Genomic DNA, 19,629 nt, shown 5'->3' with positions numbered 1-19,629 from the left:
GGAAGCTCTGGCAGCCCGAGCTCCGGCCCAGGAGGTCGTTATTACTGCTCTCAGGTAGCTTCGAAAAGGTGAAATTTGAGCCTGGGAGATGATTTGACAATGCATATTCCAAACTACAGCCAGTACATCCAATAGGAAAACGGCAGCAGCAAAGAGAGGAAAACCACATTCGATTAAAGCTGAATTACTGTTTTTCACTTTATCTGTGAGCCCTTGGAGCTTTAATGAGACAAATTTCATAAAAATATCAGTATTATCTACTCCTGTTTCAAAAGGAAAATTAATCAGCAACTAAACACTGAATAATAGCTTTTATAAAGATGTTTTCATGCTAATTGTTTTTCTTAGCAAGGAAAGCACTGTTCTGTTTTCTTTGTTAAAAATGTGTAAACTGAGTAAACAAAGTTTCCACCTGTGGTTTTGTTTTTAAGTATTAAGCTTATTGAAATAAGCATGAACTGCTTTTAAAATAGGTATAAAATGCAAACAGCCTTCAGATCTAAGACACTACTGAAGACTTCTACTGACTATGAAACATCAAATGGATTAGAAACCATTTGAAGCAGCCTAAACCAGGTCAAACCCATGAATATCAGCAACCTTTCCTCATCAATCCATTCCCACTGTGGTAATGCCAAGGATGGCTCCATGGAGCAATGGTTATGGCACTGCGCCCCCCTGGCATGCTGTGAGTCACCACAGCACACACAGAAAGCAGAAACTTTGAGTAGCAAAGGATTTCAACGGGATTTCTTCCACTTAGAGCAGGACTCCCATGTATAGTAACTATGTGGAAAATCACCAGTTAATCAAACAGTTTATTTTCTCTGTTGTTTAGATGAGATGGAATTAGTTGTCCTTGAAACTTGGAATTATTCTGTTGTTGCCCGTTCACAGAAACACAAACCGACAGAGTATCAGTTTATGCGGTGCTTTATTTGCTGGGCCCGGGAAACCTGGGGACTATTGTCCTAAGCCAGGGTTCCAACGAGCCGTTCTCGAAGACAGCTTTTATACTTTTTCTACAGCGTTGTACGTGCACAAAGACACACGGTCTCGTTCATAAATCAGTTACATAGGTTATATGTATACAATTGATAAATCAGTTACATAGGTTATATGTATACAATTGATGTCCGTCTCCAAGGGTTAAAAATCTACCACGCTCGTCTAACACAGGATTCTGGTTAATTAGGTCCCCATCACCAAACCTTTTACATATGTTGATTCTAATCTTATCTTTAAGCAACAGTTTGTTTTCTTCCTCAGGTTCTATTTACTTCACTAATCGCTTTAATTATTGTTCTGCTGTTCCTAGCAAGTTCCCAATAGTTTCTGGGCCCCCACTACTGTTTCAAGTTACCTCACCACAGGCCCAGTTAAACCCCGTAAACCTTAGCATAACTACTTCCACAGTTAGATTTACAAATATATTTGTAACAACTCCCCCCTTTTGAGCATCCTTCGAGCTTCTTTTTCGCAAGGATGCTCAATCATTCAAATAGTTGCCTCCGAATAGGGCGGAGGAGCTGACATATCAGGATTCAAAGCTCCCGGTATAATCATTTCTTTCCGAGTGACAGCCTTGATTACTTGGCGTGTGTGCTGACTTTCTTTTAGAATCATTCCTAAAAGACACTTATAAACAATTAAAACTGCCACAACAATTATTACGATTGATATTGCATACTGTATAATCGAGGAGAGCCAACCAGAGACCTGGATTCCTAGGGAACTAAAGATTTGTCCAATCCAGTTATGTTCTGCTTCTTCTTTTACCTCACGTACCTTATTTTCGATTTGTCCCAATTGACGAATGTCATTCTCGACATCTTGAGTAACATTAGGGATGTGTATACAGCAGTGCTCATTTCTACCATGCAAATACCCACAAACACCGTGTTCTTTGAGAAGTATCATGTCCAAAGCCATTCTATTCTGTAAAGTCATCCTAGAAGTAGCCTGCAATTGGATATTTATAGCTTTGAATCCCTTCCTGGTTACCGCTGCCAATCTTTCAGTTTGACCCATTAATTTAAACAACATCTCCCTATTCCGATAGGAGGCAACTGGTGCAAACAAAGATTCTAGAGCCCACCCAAATTTAACTCCCCCTGAGGGTTCATGCCAACCTTCTTTATCTAATCCTAAATCCTGCAAATCCTGATCCACACTTCGTCTACTTCGTAGTTGTTTTTCTTCCTTAGTTAATTTTGATTCCTTCCAAAAAGGGCATAATGTAGGAATTCCTAAAGTAATTTGTGTAATCAGTCCATCTAAGGGCAAGTGAGTTGTCCACTGCCCGTGTCCTAGTACCCATACTAAATTTCCCGGGCTATGTACAGTTGAGTATTTACAATTAACAGCCTTCTCTTCCTGTTCTATAGTAATATAATGTTTATATCCTCTACACTCACATCCCCACTTCAATACCATTTTTACGGGAACAAGTCCTATCTGATCCTCTGGAGTGTCGCATGTAAATACTTGGGTACAATTCCATTCTTCTAGCTGCGTATGAAAATACCTGGAAGAGGTTTCAGTGGTAAAAACCTTTAGGTGTGACTGATCTTCTGTTCCTGTCCACTGTATGCACCACTGCACCTTGCCAATATAGCTATAATGCTCCGAAATACTAGAACCCCAAGTAGTTTTCCATTTTTTCCAGATATCAACATCATGAGTAACATTCCGGCATTCTATAGTATATTGTTGTTTTCCCCATTTTATATTTTGTCGTGGTGCCCCAGTACGGGCGTGATCACAGGGTTCATCAAAAGGGGGTTCGATATAACATCTACCTGTGTCCCTTTGCCATACATAATACGTAGGTTTCCTTTTGCACTCTGTTTCTGTCATTACCCGTTTAGTCAAACATATATCAGCCCCTTTCAATTCTGGTCGAGGTACTTTTCCAAATACTTTATGACATGTCCATGAAAAATTCTTGCCTGATAATGGCATAACAGTTACGGGGATTATCCCCCACGGAATAGGATCACTTGCAGTCCGGGGAATAGGTAAACAGGCGGTAATCTGAGATACATTTTGTATCAAACCAAAATCTCTAATTAGACCTATCACTAAGTTTTCACGATGTCCGTATTCCTTTTCCCAACCTACCCCTGAATTCGGGGAGTCAGTGACAGGTTCCTGATCAGAGGAACCTATCACCCGTAACTCTACATTTCCCTGGTCCCTACTACTTTGAACTGTTATTGTACATGTATAGTGTCCCGTCCACATTTTTGTAGCTTTCGGTATATGCATGATAGAAGTGCCCCTTCGCATCCTTTCATCCCAAGTCAATTTTGAAGTCAATTCTTGATCGTCATCGGCCCCATCCCATCGAGCCTTCCATCCAGCTTTAATTTCTCGGAAACCAACTCTCTGATCGCAAATAAATAAACAAGTTAGATTGACAGCGTTCCCTTCACGTACAGTTACATAAGATCTTGGAACTTCAACGTTACCACCCCTCCCACTGGAACAATCCACCACCATAATATCAGGGCTGACTTCGCAATATTAATCGGGTGGGTGACAGTGGTTCTACTGTCCATTTCAGAGGAACCTTTTTCGCCCTGGTGTAATGGATCCAGTTGTCGATCCCTTGAACCTTGACAGCGGTATATGTAGTCATGATCACTTGGTGAGGTCCGTCCCATCTCTCCTTCAACGGCTCCTCAGACCACTTTCGCACATACACCTGGTCACCCGGAAGAATATCGTGTGCTGGATTCTCCAGGGGTAAAGGTCGATTCCACTGCAACATCCCTCTGATTGCTGTAAGAGTTTTATTCAGAGCCAAAACATAATTAAGCAACATTTGATCCCCAGTTAAATGAGGGTCCCCCTGATATGTAGCAGCATGATAGGGTTTCCCATACAAAATCTCATATGGGCTAACTCCCACCCTTTCCCTGGGTTTAATTCTGATTCTTAGCAGAGCTAAAGGCAATGCCTGCGGCCATTGGATTTCTGCTTCTTGGCAAATTTTTGTAATTTGATTTTTCAATGTTTGATTCATCCATTCTACCTGTTCGCTAGACTGAGGCCTCCAAGGGGTATGTAAATCCCAGGAAATTCCCAAAACTCTGGAAAGATCCTGAACAATCCCAGCCACAAAGTGGGGTCCCCTATCTGATGAAATTCCTAAAGGCACTCCAAACCTCGGAATAATCTCCTTTAACAACGTTTTAACCACCTCCTTTGCCTGATTAGTTCTGCAGGGAAAAGCCTCTGGCCATCCTGAAAAGGTACACACATAAACCAACAAATGTTTAAAATGTTGGGCTTTAGGAAACTCAGAAAAATCCACCTGCCAATAATCCCCAGGCTGTGGCCCCACTTTAATTATACCCATTTTTACCTGTTTCCTTACCACTGGATTGTTTTTAATACATACCGCACACATGGCATTGATCCTCTTTGCTAATGTTAACATCTGGTTTGAGAATATTTCATTCCTTAAAAATTTTACTAACGCCTCTGCACCCCAATGGCACTTATTGTGTTCCACTTCAAGCACCTGCTTCATGATTTTTACCGGCAGTATCACTTGACCAACAGGGGTTACATACCATCCTTTGATATTCTTCCGTGCACACATCATTTGTGCAAGTTTCTCGTCCTCTGGAGAATAATGAGGCACTGTCTCCATATAAGATGCAGCAGGGTTTTCCCGGGTTGGTAATAATGCCATCTGAGTCCATACTTCCCGGGCAACCTGGCGTGCCACCTGGTCTGCTTGTTGATTACCTTGAAATTCTTTCCCCGAATCGTTTTGATGCCCTTTAACATGCATGATTGCTACTGCGGTAGGCTTATAAATAGCTTCCAACAACTGGAGGATTTCTTCTCGATGTTTTATCGAAGACCCCTGTGAATTAAGCAGTCCACGCTCTTTCCACAGGGCTCCATGCACATGCACTACTCCAAAGGCATACTTAGAATCGGTCCAAATGTTCACCCTTTTTCCTTGGCTTAAAATTAGAGCTTGCACCAAAGCCCAAACTTCAGCTTTTTGCGCTGAGGTACCCGGTGGTAGTGCTTTTGCTTCCACTATCTGTCGCAGGGTGACCACTGCATATCCAGCATACCTGGTGCCGTTTTCCACAAAGCTGGATCCGTCTGTGAATAGTTCCCAATCAGGGTCCGGTAATGGTTCATCTTTTAAGTCCTTGCGACTAGCGTAAACCTGTTCAATCACTTCGACACAGTCGTGCTCCAATTTCCCTTCCTCCTGAGTAGACAATAAAAATTCTGCCGGGTTAAGGTGGTTGGTTAGCTTTAGTTCGATATCGTCCTGCTCCCTTAGCAGGGCCTGATATTGGAGCATACGACTTGAGGAGAGCCAATGTCCCCCCTTTTGTTCCAACACAGTAATCACCATGTGGGGCACATAGACTGTCATATGTTTTCCCAAAGTCAATTTGCGAGCTTCCTGTATCAGTATCACGGTAGCTGCTACCGCCCTCAAGCACCCCGGCCAACCACTACTCACTGCGTCCAGCTGTTTAGAGAAATACCCCACTGGCCTCTTCCACGACCCCAGTTTCTGGGTGAGGACTCCCAACGCCAGCTGCTGTTTCTCATGCACATATAATTGAAAATCCTTGGTCAGGTCGGGCAGTCCCAAGGCCGGCGCTTCCTTAAGGGCTTGTTTCAATTCTTGAAATGCTTTTTCTTCTGCTGGCTCCCATGTAAACACCTGCTTCTTTACAGCCTCATACAATGGTTTAGCCATTAGTCCATAGTTAGGGATCCACAGCCGGCACCATCCAGTCATTCCTAGGAAAGATCTTAACTCATGGTGATTACGAGGCACTGGAATGTCACAGATTGCTTTTATGCGGTTCGTTCCCAATCTAGTACCCCTTGGGAAATTTCACAACCCAGGTAGATAACTTTCTGTTTTACCAACTGTGCCTTTTCCCTAGAAACTCGGTATCCCGCTTGCCCCAACATGTTCAATAGATCAATAGTCAGTTTACAACAGAGTTCTCGTTCTGTAGCTCCCAGGAATATATCGTCTGTGTATTGTAGAATTACATATGAAAAAGGTGAATCTTTTACCTGGGTAGTTCTCCATTCTTCCAATTCTTTGGCTAGCTGATTACCAAATATAGTAGGTGACATTTGAATCCTTGAGGCAGTCTGGTCCAAGCCAGTTGGCACTTCCGTCCCGTGTCTGGATTTTCCCATTCGAATGCAAAGATGTGCTGAGTCTCAAGTGCCAGGGGTATGCAGGAAAAGGCGTCTTTCAAGTCAATTACAGTAAACCACTGAAATTTCTCAGAGACAGATGTTAACAGCATATACGGACTAGCTACCACAGGATATATATCTTTAGTGATTGCGTTAACTGCCCTTAAATCCTGCACCAGTCTGTATTTTCCATTTGGCTTCACTATTGGAAAAATAGGGGTATTATATTCTGATTCACATTCCCTTAATATTCCCAATTTCACAAACTGATCAATCATTGGAGCTATTCCCTTTCTTGCTTCAAGCCTTATTGGGTATTGTTTCACCCTTACCGGTTGCGCTCCTTCCTTCAGTTTTACTACTACCGGCTCAGCCGCTTTCGATTTACCAGGGATCCCGTCTCCCACACCCACGGAGCCACAGCCTGCTCTGTCACCTCTGGTATCGTCTCTGGTTCTACTTCCTTAATCATAAACATTTTGCTAAGTTTTCTTCTGGTATTTCCAATTTTACCCTATCCTTATCAAATATTATTCTTGCTTGTAAAACCGAAAGCAAATCTCTTCCAAGTAGTGACTCTGGGCTGTTCGGTATATATAAAAATTGATGATCAAATTCCTTCCCCCCAAATTTAATATCAAGCGGCCGCAGGAATGTCTTTTCCTCCCCTTCCAACTTTTGCAACTTCTTCCTAATATCCTCCTGCGATTGTCCCATAAATATCAAGGCCAGCTGAAGTTTACCAGATTCTGACTCTACATCCAAGTTAGTATATTTTCGAGCAGTATCCTTCAACCTTTCCAAAAAGTGCCGACGGAGATTCCCCCTTCTCCTGTCTCACCGAGTATAGCTTTGACCAATTCAAAGTTTTAGGAATACCATCACGAATTCCTTCAACCAACATCATCAAATCATCAAATCGCTAGGTGAAAACGGGACCTTAACTATAACCCTTTCACTATCTGCCCCCACCGCCTCCCGTAGAGGTGCCGTCAATTTAGGTCGCACGTCCCCCTCCTTCCCCTTTTGCCTTCCCCGGCGTGTGCGTCCAGCTAATGGGGTTCTTTGTACATCACCCCTATTATCTAGCTCCGACTCTTCGTCTGAAGAGGGGGGAGCAGAGGTCTTTTCTTATTTTAAGGCTTTCAAGAGAGGGACACGGAGGTGCACTAGGGGAGACCAACAACGACACATCGTCCTCCGGGGGCTCAATAAAGCGCAACTTTCGCTCTTTACGACCCACACATTCATTATTAATAGTTTCCAAAACCAGCATACCACATTCTTTTAACCATTCAGTTTTTCCTTTTAAATGATAAAACAAATCTAAGTAAGGTATCTCATCCCATTTATCATTTTCCCTTAAGAAACCCATCAAAGGGGCGATAATCTCCGTAGTCATTGTACCATTCCGCGGCCATTGCATTCCCCCCGTTTCATATTCTGGCCAAACATGATTACAGTAATCAATCAAGTTCTTTTTCTTCATAGTTTGTTCAAAATTCCCCGTTTTCCAGTGCTTCAACAAACACCCGAGGGGGGAATCCTCGGGAATATCCTTATCGTTAGAAGACATTATCCCACAGCTCCTGAATGACAACATATATAACAGAAACACGTACGACGCTGCGACTAACCACCAACCTATATCCCCAACTTGCCAATTCTAGTCGCTATCGAATGGCAAGTACCGGACCTGCACGATTCCTATGTACGTGTCTTACGGCCGGTGCCCAGGCTTCCAATACCAACCAACCAATCTTACCACCCCCTTTCAGAATAAAGCCACCCCCCTTTCAAAATAAAGCACCTTCGGGCTCACCTCTATGTAGTTGTCCGACGGGCGCGGGGCCGGGCACGAACTGATGACTCCCCGAGGAAACTGCTCGGTGCCGGCTTGGAGTGGATCAGGACGCGAACCGCCCCAGCAGCCCTCGGAGCCCCACGTTTGGGCGCCAGAAAACTGTTGCCCGTTCACAGAAACACAAACCGACAGAGTATCAGTTTATGCGGTGCTTTATTTGCTGGGCCCGGGAAACCTGGGGACTATTGTCCTAAGCCAGGGTTCCAACGAGCCGTTCTCGAAGACAGCTTTTATACTTTTTCTACAGCGTTGTACGTGCACAAAGACACACGGTCTCGTTCATAAATCAGTTACATAGGTTATATGTATACAATTGATAAATCAGTTACATAGGTTATATGTATACAATTGATGTCCGTCTCCAAGGGTTAAAAATCTACCACGCTCGTCTAACACAGGATTCTGGTTAATTAGGTCCCCATCACCAAACCTTTTACATATGTTGATTCTAATCTTATCTTTAAGCAACAGTTTGTTTTCTTCCTCAGGTTCTATTTACTTCACTAATCGCTTTAATTATTGTTCTGCTGTTCCTAGCAAGTTCCCAATAGTTTCTGGGCCCCCACTACTGTTTCAAGTTACCTCACCACAGGCCCAGTTAAACCCCGTAAACCTTAGCATAACTACTTCCACAGTTAGATTTACAAATATATTTGTAACACTGTCAGTTTAATTCTATTAATGGATGGTAATGAATCCACTTGCTCCTTTGTCCTGATATGCTCAGGTAGTCAAAGTCAAACTGGGAAGCACCAGAAAATCAAATTGACCAACACTGAGACAGGACCAGGCACCTTCACTGCAGTTGAAAGTGTTTTAAACCTGTTAAAGAATTTTCAATTACAGCTTATGAAGTAAACAAAAAGTAGTTCCACTAAAAGCTTAGTAAATTAAATTAGATTCTTCCATATTAGATTTGTATCACCAAAAAAAACCAAAGTGGAAACATTTCCACATTATAACAGCCTTGTTACCTCCTGTGCCGTATATTCCATCAACACTAGAACAATAACTGTTGAGTTACTTCTGCCTCACAGTTCACATGCACACAACTTTCTGCTGCTTTTTCAGCTTCATACTCAGCATTGAAATAAATGAAAGACAAAAGGAGAAAAAATGCAAGCCAAGGCCCATTATTATATGCTTTAACCACACAGTATCTACCTAACAGAAGAGCATTTTGTTCTTTAAGTCTGTGATCAATAAGAACATGGCTTGCATACAGCAGGCAATATTTAAGATATTTCATTCTATTTACAGGAAATATAATACTTCTATAGTGAAGTACAGAATTAGTTGGAAAATACAAATACTTTTAATACTTATGGAATTCATGTGAGTCCAAAGAGGTCCCACCATGGCATCTTTTCAGGCTTGAGGGTGGTAGTTTTTTATGCAGGGCATATCAGATTTTGGCAATGATTAGAGGAGAGATTGGAGAGGCAAAATTTATGCTCTGTGCCTTTCACTGCTGTATGAAAAAGTGTCTCCTCAGTTTCAGCTCGAGACTGACATTAGGCATTTGTGGGAGATGCTGCATCAGATGACATTTAGGGGTTTTTTGTTGTTGTTTGCTTTAATTCCAGGCATAATAATTCACTATTCACAGCTGTCTACACCAAATAATTACAGTGGCACAATCACAGGTTCAAATTCAAATTCAGGCTGCAACCACTGAAGTGTATTAAATGCCAAAGTTATCAAAGCAGTAGGACCAGAAGTCAAGACTGTTCTTGAGGACAGGAGTTAAAACCTTCCTACTCTGAGACAAAGTAATGCTTTAGGTAGGAACTATCAGCTTCATAATTAAATATTTAAAGCTTTCAGCAGTTGACTCGTTCCTCAGTTTGAAACCCAAATCAGAAGAATGGGGCAATACAGACTTATTACCATAAATAAGCCTTTTCACATGGAAAAGCTATTTATTACCTTGCACTGTCTTGGAGGACAAAGCTTATCTAAAAATCTTGGCAGCTTTGGAGAAAACAAAGCCTTCAAACTTGCTATTAATCACTTCTGTACTGTGATTGAATGTTATTAGCACTTGCACCCAGGATGAGCAATGCCACTGCCACAATTCCAGTGGGCAATTCCATCACCTCACCCGAGGAGGGTTCACAAGATCTGTCTGGGTTGGAGGAATAAGTTTTTACTTCAAAGGTGCAATAGAAGTAAAAATGTCATTCAGCATGTGCAGCATCTGAGGTTCTTCATCTATTCCTAATATAGACTCTCCCTGGCCCTGACATGGAAAAGTTTTCAATAACCTCTGAAGTTTCAAAGTATGTTCAGCACCAAGCTTAGGCAGCTAAATCCCTGCTCCACCAACACACCCACATTAAAAAATTCTTCTGAGAAGAGAAAGGAAATATCTAGTGCTTAAAGCAGGAACCAGAAAACCTGGATTTTGTTTATGTGTTACTTGGGGGCTCTGACCTTGGCAAATCAGCCTCCTGGCCTCCATTTACTAGTTCAAAAAGATTTATCATGCACACAGAGTCAGAGAGCAAGTCTGAGCTTTACAAAGCATGTCTCAAGTAGTATTTTTCTCTCTAAGTTAAAGTCTACATTAAATATAAAGAGCTAGAAGTATTTTGTAAATATGCAATGTTTTATTAATGTGAACATTTCGTGGTCTTTGACAGTAGAAAATTTTTTTCCCTTATGGATGTCTTTAATAGATAAGGTAATTGAAAGCAAAGTACCAGAGAAAATTCCAACTTTTCCCTCTAAGTGCTTACATATGTATGTACATTGATCTGGACAGCTGTAGAACAGCATTTTTAGTGGCCCTCTTCAGTATCTGCTTTGCACACTTTATGAAAGGGATGGAAAGCTGAAGAAAGGAAGATCTGAAAGCGTTTTAGTGAATGTTCCACTTCAAAAGCTCTGCTGATTTAGTTCATACATTTTGTTCATGGTTTTCTTGTTTTTCTTGGGTTTTTTTGGGCTTTCTAACTTCACATTCCCATGTACAAGAAATTCCCAGTGAACCCCCAACCATCAGGACAATACAGTGCCCAGGCACACTGCACACAGCCAGAAGGGTTTGGCTCATTGCTGGGTTGCACAGGCTTTTTCACAGAGTTTCTTCCAAGCCAACACTTGGAAAGAAAACTGCAAAACCTCATAATGGTTGTTCCAAAGTATTGGAATTGAAGTTTTCAAACTCCATCATTCACTTCCTGTAGAAGATTATTAAATGCATTGGAATGAGAGCAGCCTGTATCCAATGTGACTGCTAATTGGAACCCCAAATTTAATGAAGTCTATGGACATAAAAGACTCAAAAGTGTTACTTTAACTCGTTTCCACCTCCAGATACAAAAAGACTGATCTACTCAGTCTTTTGAAACGTTAAGAGAGTTAAACCATTTTAAAAGTATCAATGAAAGCCTTAAATGCTGACAACATCCCTGGTGTTAAAAAGATTGGCAGGTAATGTGTCTGACACCCAAACAACAAACTGCCTTCTGGGCATGGTTGTCCTTTCTCAAGAGAAATCACTTGAAATTTTCTAGAAACTTTGTTTCTAAAGCAAAACTGTTTCCTTTAATGGACATGCAACCATATGGAAACAAAGGAAGCAATTTAGGAAATGAAGCTGCTCTTTCTGGTGGCTACATTACAATTACTATTATGAGAGGGGAAAAAAGAACCGCATTCCTGTCAGGCACACTCAGGCTTGAAGGAAGACTCAACCTCAGAGAACTTGGCCCAAGAGCGTGTTGGGGTCAGAAGATCCAAGTCATGGCCCACAAAAGCAGCCCTGGGTGACTAAGCCACACTTCTCTCACTCCTAAAAAATAAAATATGGACTAAGACAGGGGGAAAGAAACTACAATGAAGTAACAAGGCCAGGAATCCAAATGTCACAGCCCAGCAAAGGTCTCGAACTGCAAGAAGTGACAATCCCTGGTTTGGTGGCCAAATTAAAGCAAGCCACTAATGCAGGAGTGTTATAATCAGTACCCAAATCCTGCAGTGCCAGGGAATAACAAAGATATAGGGGACTCTTTTCAGATCACATGCCAGGACCCTGCCCTTGAAACCCCTTCCTGAGAACTCCAACATCTGTCATGTCTCATAGGTCTGATTGCAAACACATTCTATGACATCATTCACTGTCACTGTGGAAGAAATAGGAGAAAAAACCTGAAATTATATAACTTTATATGTGAACTCTCAGGATTCCATCACCTAAAATTTTTTCTATCATTTCCTCTTCAGGAGGTCCTGTCCCATTTTATGATTCCCCCTTGGCAGTCCTCCCCACAAACAAATTATCAGTAAAAGCCATATGAAATAAACCTTTTATTTCTTTACATTGTTACTGAAAAAACTGTCACTGAATGCCAGAACACTAATTCAACCTACAGTGACTAAAACCTGGTTTCAGAGCCAGGATGATTTCCAAGGTCAAAGAGTGCCTTAGAACTATGTATTACATACATACACCATTAAAAAGTCCAATACTATTGTAGATTACTCTCTCATTAGGAATAGACTAAAAAATTTACTTTATTGTGCCCTTCCTTTAAAATATCTTTTACTGGACCTTGTGCCAGCTTTGTTGTCTGTCATGTACCATCATCTGCCTTTAAGAACAAGGGAAAGCAAAACTCACATCACAGATGGAATTCTCTCCCAAGATGTTGTGCAGAAAACATATTTGTCCTTTGCCAGAACATCATCCTCACAAAGTGCAGGTCCTGCCCTTTGGCCACCCCAACCCCCTGCAGCGCTCCAGGCTGGGCACAGAGTGGCTGGAGAGCAGCCAGGCAGAGGGACCTGGGGGGACTGAGGGACAGGAAGCTCAACAGGAGCCAACAGTGTGCCCAGGTGGCCAAGAAGGCCAATGGGATCCTGGCCTGGATCCAAACTAGTGTGGCCAGCAGGCCCAGGGCAGTGACCCTTCCCCTGGACTCTGCCTTGGGGAGGCCACACCTTGAGTGTTGTGTTCAGTTCTGGGCCCCTCAGTTGAGGAAAGAGATTGAGGGGCTGGAGCGGGGCCAGAGAAGAGCAACGAGGCTGGAGAAGGGACTGGAGCACAAGTGCTGTGGGGAGAGGCTGAGGGAGCTGGGGGTGTTTAGCCTGGAGAAGAGGAGGCTCAGAGGTGACCTCAGCACTGTCTGGAACTGCCTGAAGGGAAGTTCTGGCCAGGTGGGGGTTGGTCTCTTCTCCCAGGCACTCAGCAATAGGACAAGGGGGCACGATGGGCTCAAGCTCTGCCAGGGGAAATTGAAGTTGAGTATCAGAAAAAACTTCTTTGCAGAGAGAGTGCTCAGGGATTGGAATGGGCTGCCCAGAGAGGGGGTGGATTCCCCATCCCTGGAGGTTTTTAAGGTGAGATTGGCCGTGGCACTGAGTGCCATGATCTGGTAAAGGGACTGGAGTTGGACCAAGGGTTGGACTTGATGATCTTGGAGGTCTTTTCCAACCCAATTGATTCTATGATTCTATGATTAAAGGCTAAGATGGGGAATTTTGTTAGTCAAGGCCACAATTCAGTTTCCATCTATCTTTAGAAATAAAACCTGAGACTTTTGTCTAGAAAATATAAAGAAAGGTAAGTTAGTTAATACAGCCCAGTAGCTTAAAATTAGTAGCTGCTGGCCACTGTAAATGTAATACACAGAAAACCACCACAAATGGAGTGATCCAAACAGCAAACCCAGCCCCAATCAGATACCTGCAAAAATACTAATGACAGTAAGGAAAATGAGGCAGTTTGTACAGACTCACTGCACACTGACCAAGATCATATTTCCAAGCCGTAATTTTGTTATAAAGCAACATTTCCCCATTTCTTTTATGCTGAAAATAAAACATCTCCCCTTTTAGTGCCAGTGGTCTACTTAATCACCTTCATGCTGATCATTTGAGAGTAACTTCATCTACTGGTGTGGGTTGGGGTTTGTGTCTGAGTCAGCCAAGTAATTTCCCAATTATTTCAGGATTCATTGTGCAATTGGTTTAGTTTGCTAAAAATGGGAGACAAACCCTGGACTGAGGGTAATTGATGCCATGGAATCATTTCAGCATTAAATAATTCATATTAAAAAAACCCCAACCAAACAAAAACAAACCACCTGTTTATCTTGTGCTGGTCAATCAAGTATTGAATTTTAAGTTTCAATACCACTGCTAAATATCTGCCTTTTCCTTCCATAACCACTGCCAGGCTCAAACAAATATTTACAGCTTTCAGCCACTCTTTTCTCTTGCATTCTCAGCCTGATTTTTAATTTCGTTTGCCTTGACCAGTGGCAGTTTTGGTCACACTTTGCAGAGTCCTTTCCTCCTATACCTCCCACAACCTTGGGGATTCAGGGACACAGCTCAGCCCTGACAAACAGCCAGACTGGGCCAGGGCACAACTCCCAGATTGGGGCTGTTTGTGCCACAACAGCTTTGCCTTTATTCTGCACCAGGTGGTGAAGACAAAATACCAGCTGGGCCACTTGGGCTGGTATTTAACTCTGAAGTAGGTGGAACAAGAGACTGTAATCAAGGCAAGCCACTAAACAAGCACTAACAGCTGAAGATTTGAGGGAACAATAGCAAGTTAGCTTCTCATCTGGGTAGAAATCCAAAATTAGGACAACAAAAAAGAAGCAATCGAGTTATTCTGTTACTAGATATTAAGAGGAACTAAGCAGGTGGAAAGCAGTTGCTGTAGGAAGCCTGGATTCCTGCTCAGTCCTGACCAATTCATGAGGCAGATTTCACCACCATTTTACTGTTGTAAAACAGCTCATTGTGCCAAAATGTAAGAAGGAATTAGGAATTAGGACAGAATCCATCTTTTGTAAACAAGCAACCTGGAATGGGTTCAAGTGCATCAAATACAATTTTATCTGGTTAGTGGGAATTTTTCTAACAAGCTAATTACTGAAGTAGCATTTCTAGACCCCAAACCAGCCAGGAGACAGATTTAGCAAATACCAAACAAAGGCTTGGGAGTTGCAGTTGGAAATCTAAACTGTTCACTTCAGAATTTTGGATTGGGGATCTTTTCAGTGTAAATAGACAGAATAAACATTCAGGGGGAAAGGTCAACTCACAGGGCAGAGGAGGTTCCTGATTTTGGTTTTTTTTATTTTATCAGAACAACAAGCCCCAGCTGGAGTACAGTCAAACCTCTTGACTGCATTTATAATTGACATCACTGGTTGCTCACATCTTAAGTCTGTTCCTTAGGACATGAATCATTAATGCTCAAGAGTAAAAGGCCAAGAACTCTGGCTGTTAATTTTCAATGTTATGGTACTGACTTCCATTATTATCTTTATTATCTCCCATGTCACTTTTCCAGTGTCCAGCTGACATCATCTCCTAAAATATGTGCAAAAAACACACTCATTTCAAAGTCATGCTTTGGGCCAGACACATTCCCATTCCCATCCAATCTGGTTGCTATTATGGCAGTGGCTTTCCCTTCAGAGTGTTTTCAGGCAAAGCAGTTTGAGCTGCTACACTCACAAACATTTCTGCTGTCACATTTTGTCACCATCACATTTTTTTTATGTCAAATTCACCGTGTCCACAGAAAGACAGCAGGAAATGCACCTTTTAAGGTGTATTTTGAGGCAGCACTCAAATTAAACTGCAGGGTGTCCCCTCTGTGTGTCCACCTTTATCCTCAGTGGTGTTTCAAGGTCCTGACTTCATGGACATTTTAGAAGGACATTCCAGCAATGCCAGAGCATCTCTACATGTCACTCACCATGTGCTTGGTCCTGTAGCTGAGTCACCCAGAGCTGTCACTGCCTAAGTGTGTATTTAAACCCATCAGCAAATAAGAGATTCATCTTGGGTAGTCAGGGGCTCACATGCAGTTTTCCTGAGCTGATATTTATTATTTCCTTACTAAAACAAGCTGGTCAATAATTCTGGGTTGTTGCCAATTAATTGTTTCATCCTGCATGTCTTTGATTTGATTGATTTCACAGAGAAGTGTTATTGAAGATTGGACTGGGGGGTGTGGGAGGAGAAGGGTTTGGAAAACTCAAATGGAAGGCTTACTGTTTATGCCATTTTAAAGAGATGTGTGTGTGATGATTATAATGTCTTGACCAACTTCATGTTTTTCCTTAGAAAACATTTAATATTTCTAAAAAAAAATAGGAAATTATTGGTGTAGCACAGACAAACAGGTAGAAGGGAATGCTCAGAGCAAAGGGCTTCTCATGCACATTCAACCCTCCAAACAGGAACTAAAACTATTGCATTTAAAAAAAAATCCTGAATTTACCATGTGTAACTGTCACAACTATGATTCTTTCCAGGCATTGGTTTCCCTGGTGCCATTGAGAGCCATTCCTATGTGGCCTCAGAAGAGGCTCCAAGAGCTGCCATATGTGGGTGGGTTTCACCCTGTGCCCACTGTGGGGTAGAAGGAAAATTACTGACAGTGATGACTCACAATAGAACAAAGGGCCACAGGGAATTTCCAACATCACTAAAGGGCTGAAACTCTGAACCCAACTGCAGTTTTCTCCCCAGCTCCATGCCAGCCACCTACCAGAATCACAGACTATTCTGAGTGGAAGGGACCCCCAAGGATCATCGAGTCCAACTCTTGAGTCAATGGCCCACACAGGGGATTGAACCCATGACCTTGGCATTGGTACAGCCACGTTTTAACCAACTGAGCTGATCTGAGGGGCTCGAGGTGCTGATGAGTTCTGTGAGATGAGAAGGCTGAATTCAGTGCAAGGAGAGTTGGAACTGCCACCCCTGACAGTGGCTCCTGTGCCTTGTTCTGTGCTCTGCACAACCCAACACCAAGCAGCTCATTATCCTCTCACTGCACAGGCCATTTGCCAAGATAAACAAACCCAGGAAAAACTCAGAAACATAAAGGAAAACTGAGGATATTCTGTATGTACACATATATTAAAGAGGAATCATCTGGACAGCAAGTGCAAGAAAAATCAGGGCTAAGCTCAGGAGGCAGACTTGTCTTTTTACTCTTCTGACCATCATCTCCCAACGAAAGAAGGGACTGGAAGAATCCTCCCCTTATATCTGGCAAACTGTAAAATAATTAAATTTCTAATTAGTGTTTGGAATTATTGTTTAACCACCTTGTTGCTGCTTCAGAAACCTTCAGAGAAAGTGAACTTTAATTGTGTAAACTTCTAAAATCACTCATCCAAACTAATATGCATCAGAATCACAGGGATTTATTTTCCTCAGCCCTGAAGTTTTTGGTGTTAACCATCAAGGGAAAGATTTGTTCTTCTCATTCAACTTCATTACACAAAGTATCAGTTCAAATTTTCAAGTGCTCTGGCACTAATGAAACTACTCCAAGAAATCCCAAAGAAAGTTTTCAGAGAGCAGCACAGCTACAAAATGCAGGCACAGAAAGATTTGCCCCTGATGAAAAATGCTGAGCTGGATACTTTGGGTATTACTTGTGTACACAGCAACAGAAATACCCCACGGAATTATTGCCAAAATCTCCCTTGAGTGTTCTGGACCTGCTTAATGCAAATATTTTTGTTGTAATTTTTGATTACTTTTTTCTCTCTTTTTTTTTTTTCCCCAGGTCTTGGAGACATTTTCATGAATGTCTTTAGAACTGAGAACTAACAACTGTAAGTTACCTTTATTGAGATACTTTATGCAAATACTTCCAAGAAGCAAAAAAAAAAAAATTAAAATTTGATTTTTAAAGGTCATGGTGGGGCTTTTTGTGTGAATGTTTTTTGGTGGCAGTATTTTTTCTTATTTTTTAACTATTAAAGTTGTATTTTACTTGGTTACTGTCCTATTATCATAATTTTGTTATTAGTTCCATGTTCATCTGTCCAATTAAATGCACTCCCACAAATTGCTGTTCAGATAATGAGCACCTAAAGCTTTCCTTGAACAACATATTCAAAGTTCTTTGCATCTGAATTACCTGCTTAGTAACTGTGCCAACTTTGAAAGTTTTAGGCCCAAACTAAAGCATCCCTAAGGGTGCACATGGTTTATTTTTGCACACAAAGAACAAATCTTGAGCCATTTCTCATCTTAAAATGCTTTCCAAAACTGGATAACCATCACAGTGATGCCACTGAACTGCAGACAGAACTGTCAGCCCATTTAATACCCCAACCAGCAGAACTCTGCAGAGTTATTTAAGCACCCATCTGGATTAGCTTTTGAAACCTCTGGGGTAAAAAAATCTAATGGAATTTTCTCTACCTTTTACATATACCCTGTTGTATTTATCCCCTGTTAAACCCAAAGCCCTTAGACCCATTTGGAAATGAACAATGCATCACCTATGAGAATAGAAATCAATATCTTAACTGAGTCTTTTCACACTTTCCACAAAGTTATTTTTGCCCATTATTATGAGGGAGGGGAGAAAAGGGAGAAATATCACATTGTTCCTGAATTTATGCACTCAGTACCTTGATAATAATTTTCATCTCTTGTATTATGTTCAGTACAATTTGTGGTCAGTGCTCACCACAGAAATACCAGAAAGGAAATTTAAGATTCTTTTTCTTTACCCAAGATATTCAGAGATCTATACAGACTGAAAGCACTTGGTATTTAGCTTTTAAAGGCTTCTGGAAAGCAATGACAAGGTATTAACAATAAGTGAACAACAAGCACCCCCCTGCACTGATATTTAATAATCCATCACAGGTTATCAACAGTGCTCACTGAATTTTAGGAAGATACTTTTTCCAAGTCCCTTTGAATTCCTGCCTCCCACAGCTACTCTCACCACCACAGAGGGCACTCCCAGCTCCAACTTGTTCCCTTTGCAGCATTCTGATGGGCACAAAGTCCAGGAATGAATTCAGCATTTGATCTGCTGCCAACAGCAGTTCTCTGCCTACATTTGCTATTTCTTTTCTCTTCTGCCACAAACCTTTTTAAGATCAGCTCACTGTAGAGGAGTCTCCATTCTGAATTTAGAAATGATGTCTTTCACTGCAGCTCCTTCTTGAGGAGCACCAAATGTCACAACAGCAGAGCTGTGACATGCAGCATTACACAGTTTCATGCTCAGGGGACAACGGGGACAGAAAGCCTCTGATGCTGAACCTCTCAGTGCATAAATGCTGTTTGAGCTGAAACAAGGTGTCCTGACCAAAACTGTCTTCTCCCTTCCCACCTGAGCAGCACAGAGTGAGGGAAGGGAGTTGGGAAACAGAGGTGGCCCACTGGGAAGAAGTGGAGTAGCAGCACAGAGTGGCAAATTCAGGGAGCACAAAGCAGAGCTGTGCACATCAGCTCTGCTGCAACTGCCACCAAAAGAAAAGCTGTCAAACAAAGACAGACCTTCAGAACAACATATTTCTTACAGGGCAATAGCAACACAGCTACTGAAAGGCTCAGCTTTAGTCTTAAAGGCTGCCCCAAGGTAAAATTAACTCAATCTATTGCTAAAGGACACATCCTTCTGTAGTAACAACCCCACCAAAACCAAGTAATGATAATGACAGTGTGAAAGAAGAGCATTTCAGAGAATCATAGAATGGATTGGGTTGGAAAAGACCTCCAAGATCATCAAGTCCAACTCTTGGTCCAACTCCAGT

The sequence above is a fragment of the Pithys albifrons genome, chromosome 15 (assembly GCF_047495875.1).
Source record: "Pithys albifrons albifrons isolate INPA30051 chromosome 15, PitAlb_v1, whole genome shotgun sequence".
In the NCBI taxonomy this organism is placed as follows: Eukaryota; Metazoa; Chordata; class Aves; order Passeriformes; family Thamnophilidae; genus Pithys; species Pithys albifrons.
Note: the sequence above shows the minus strand (reverse complement) of the source record.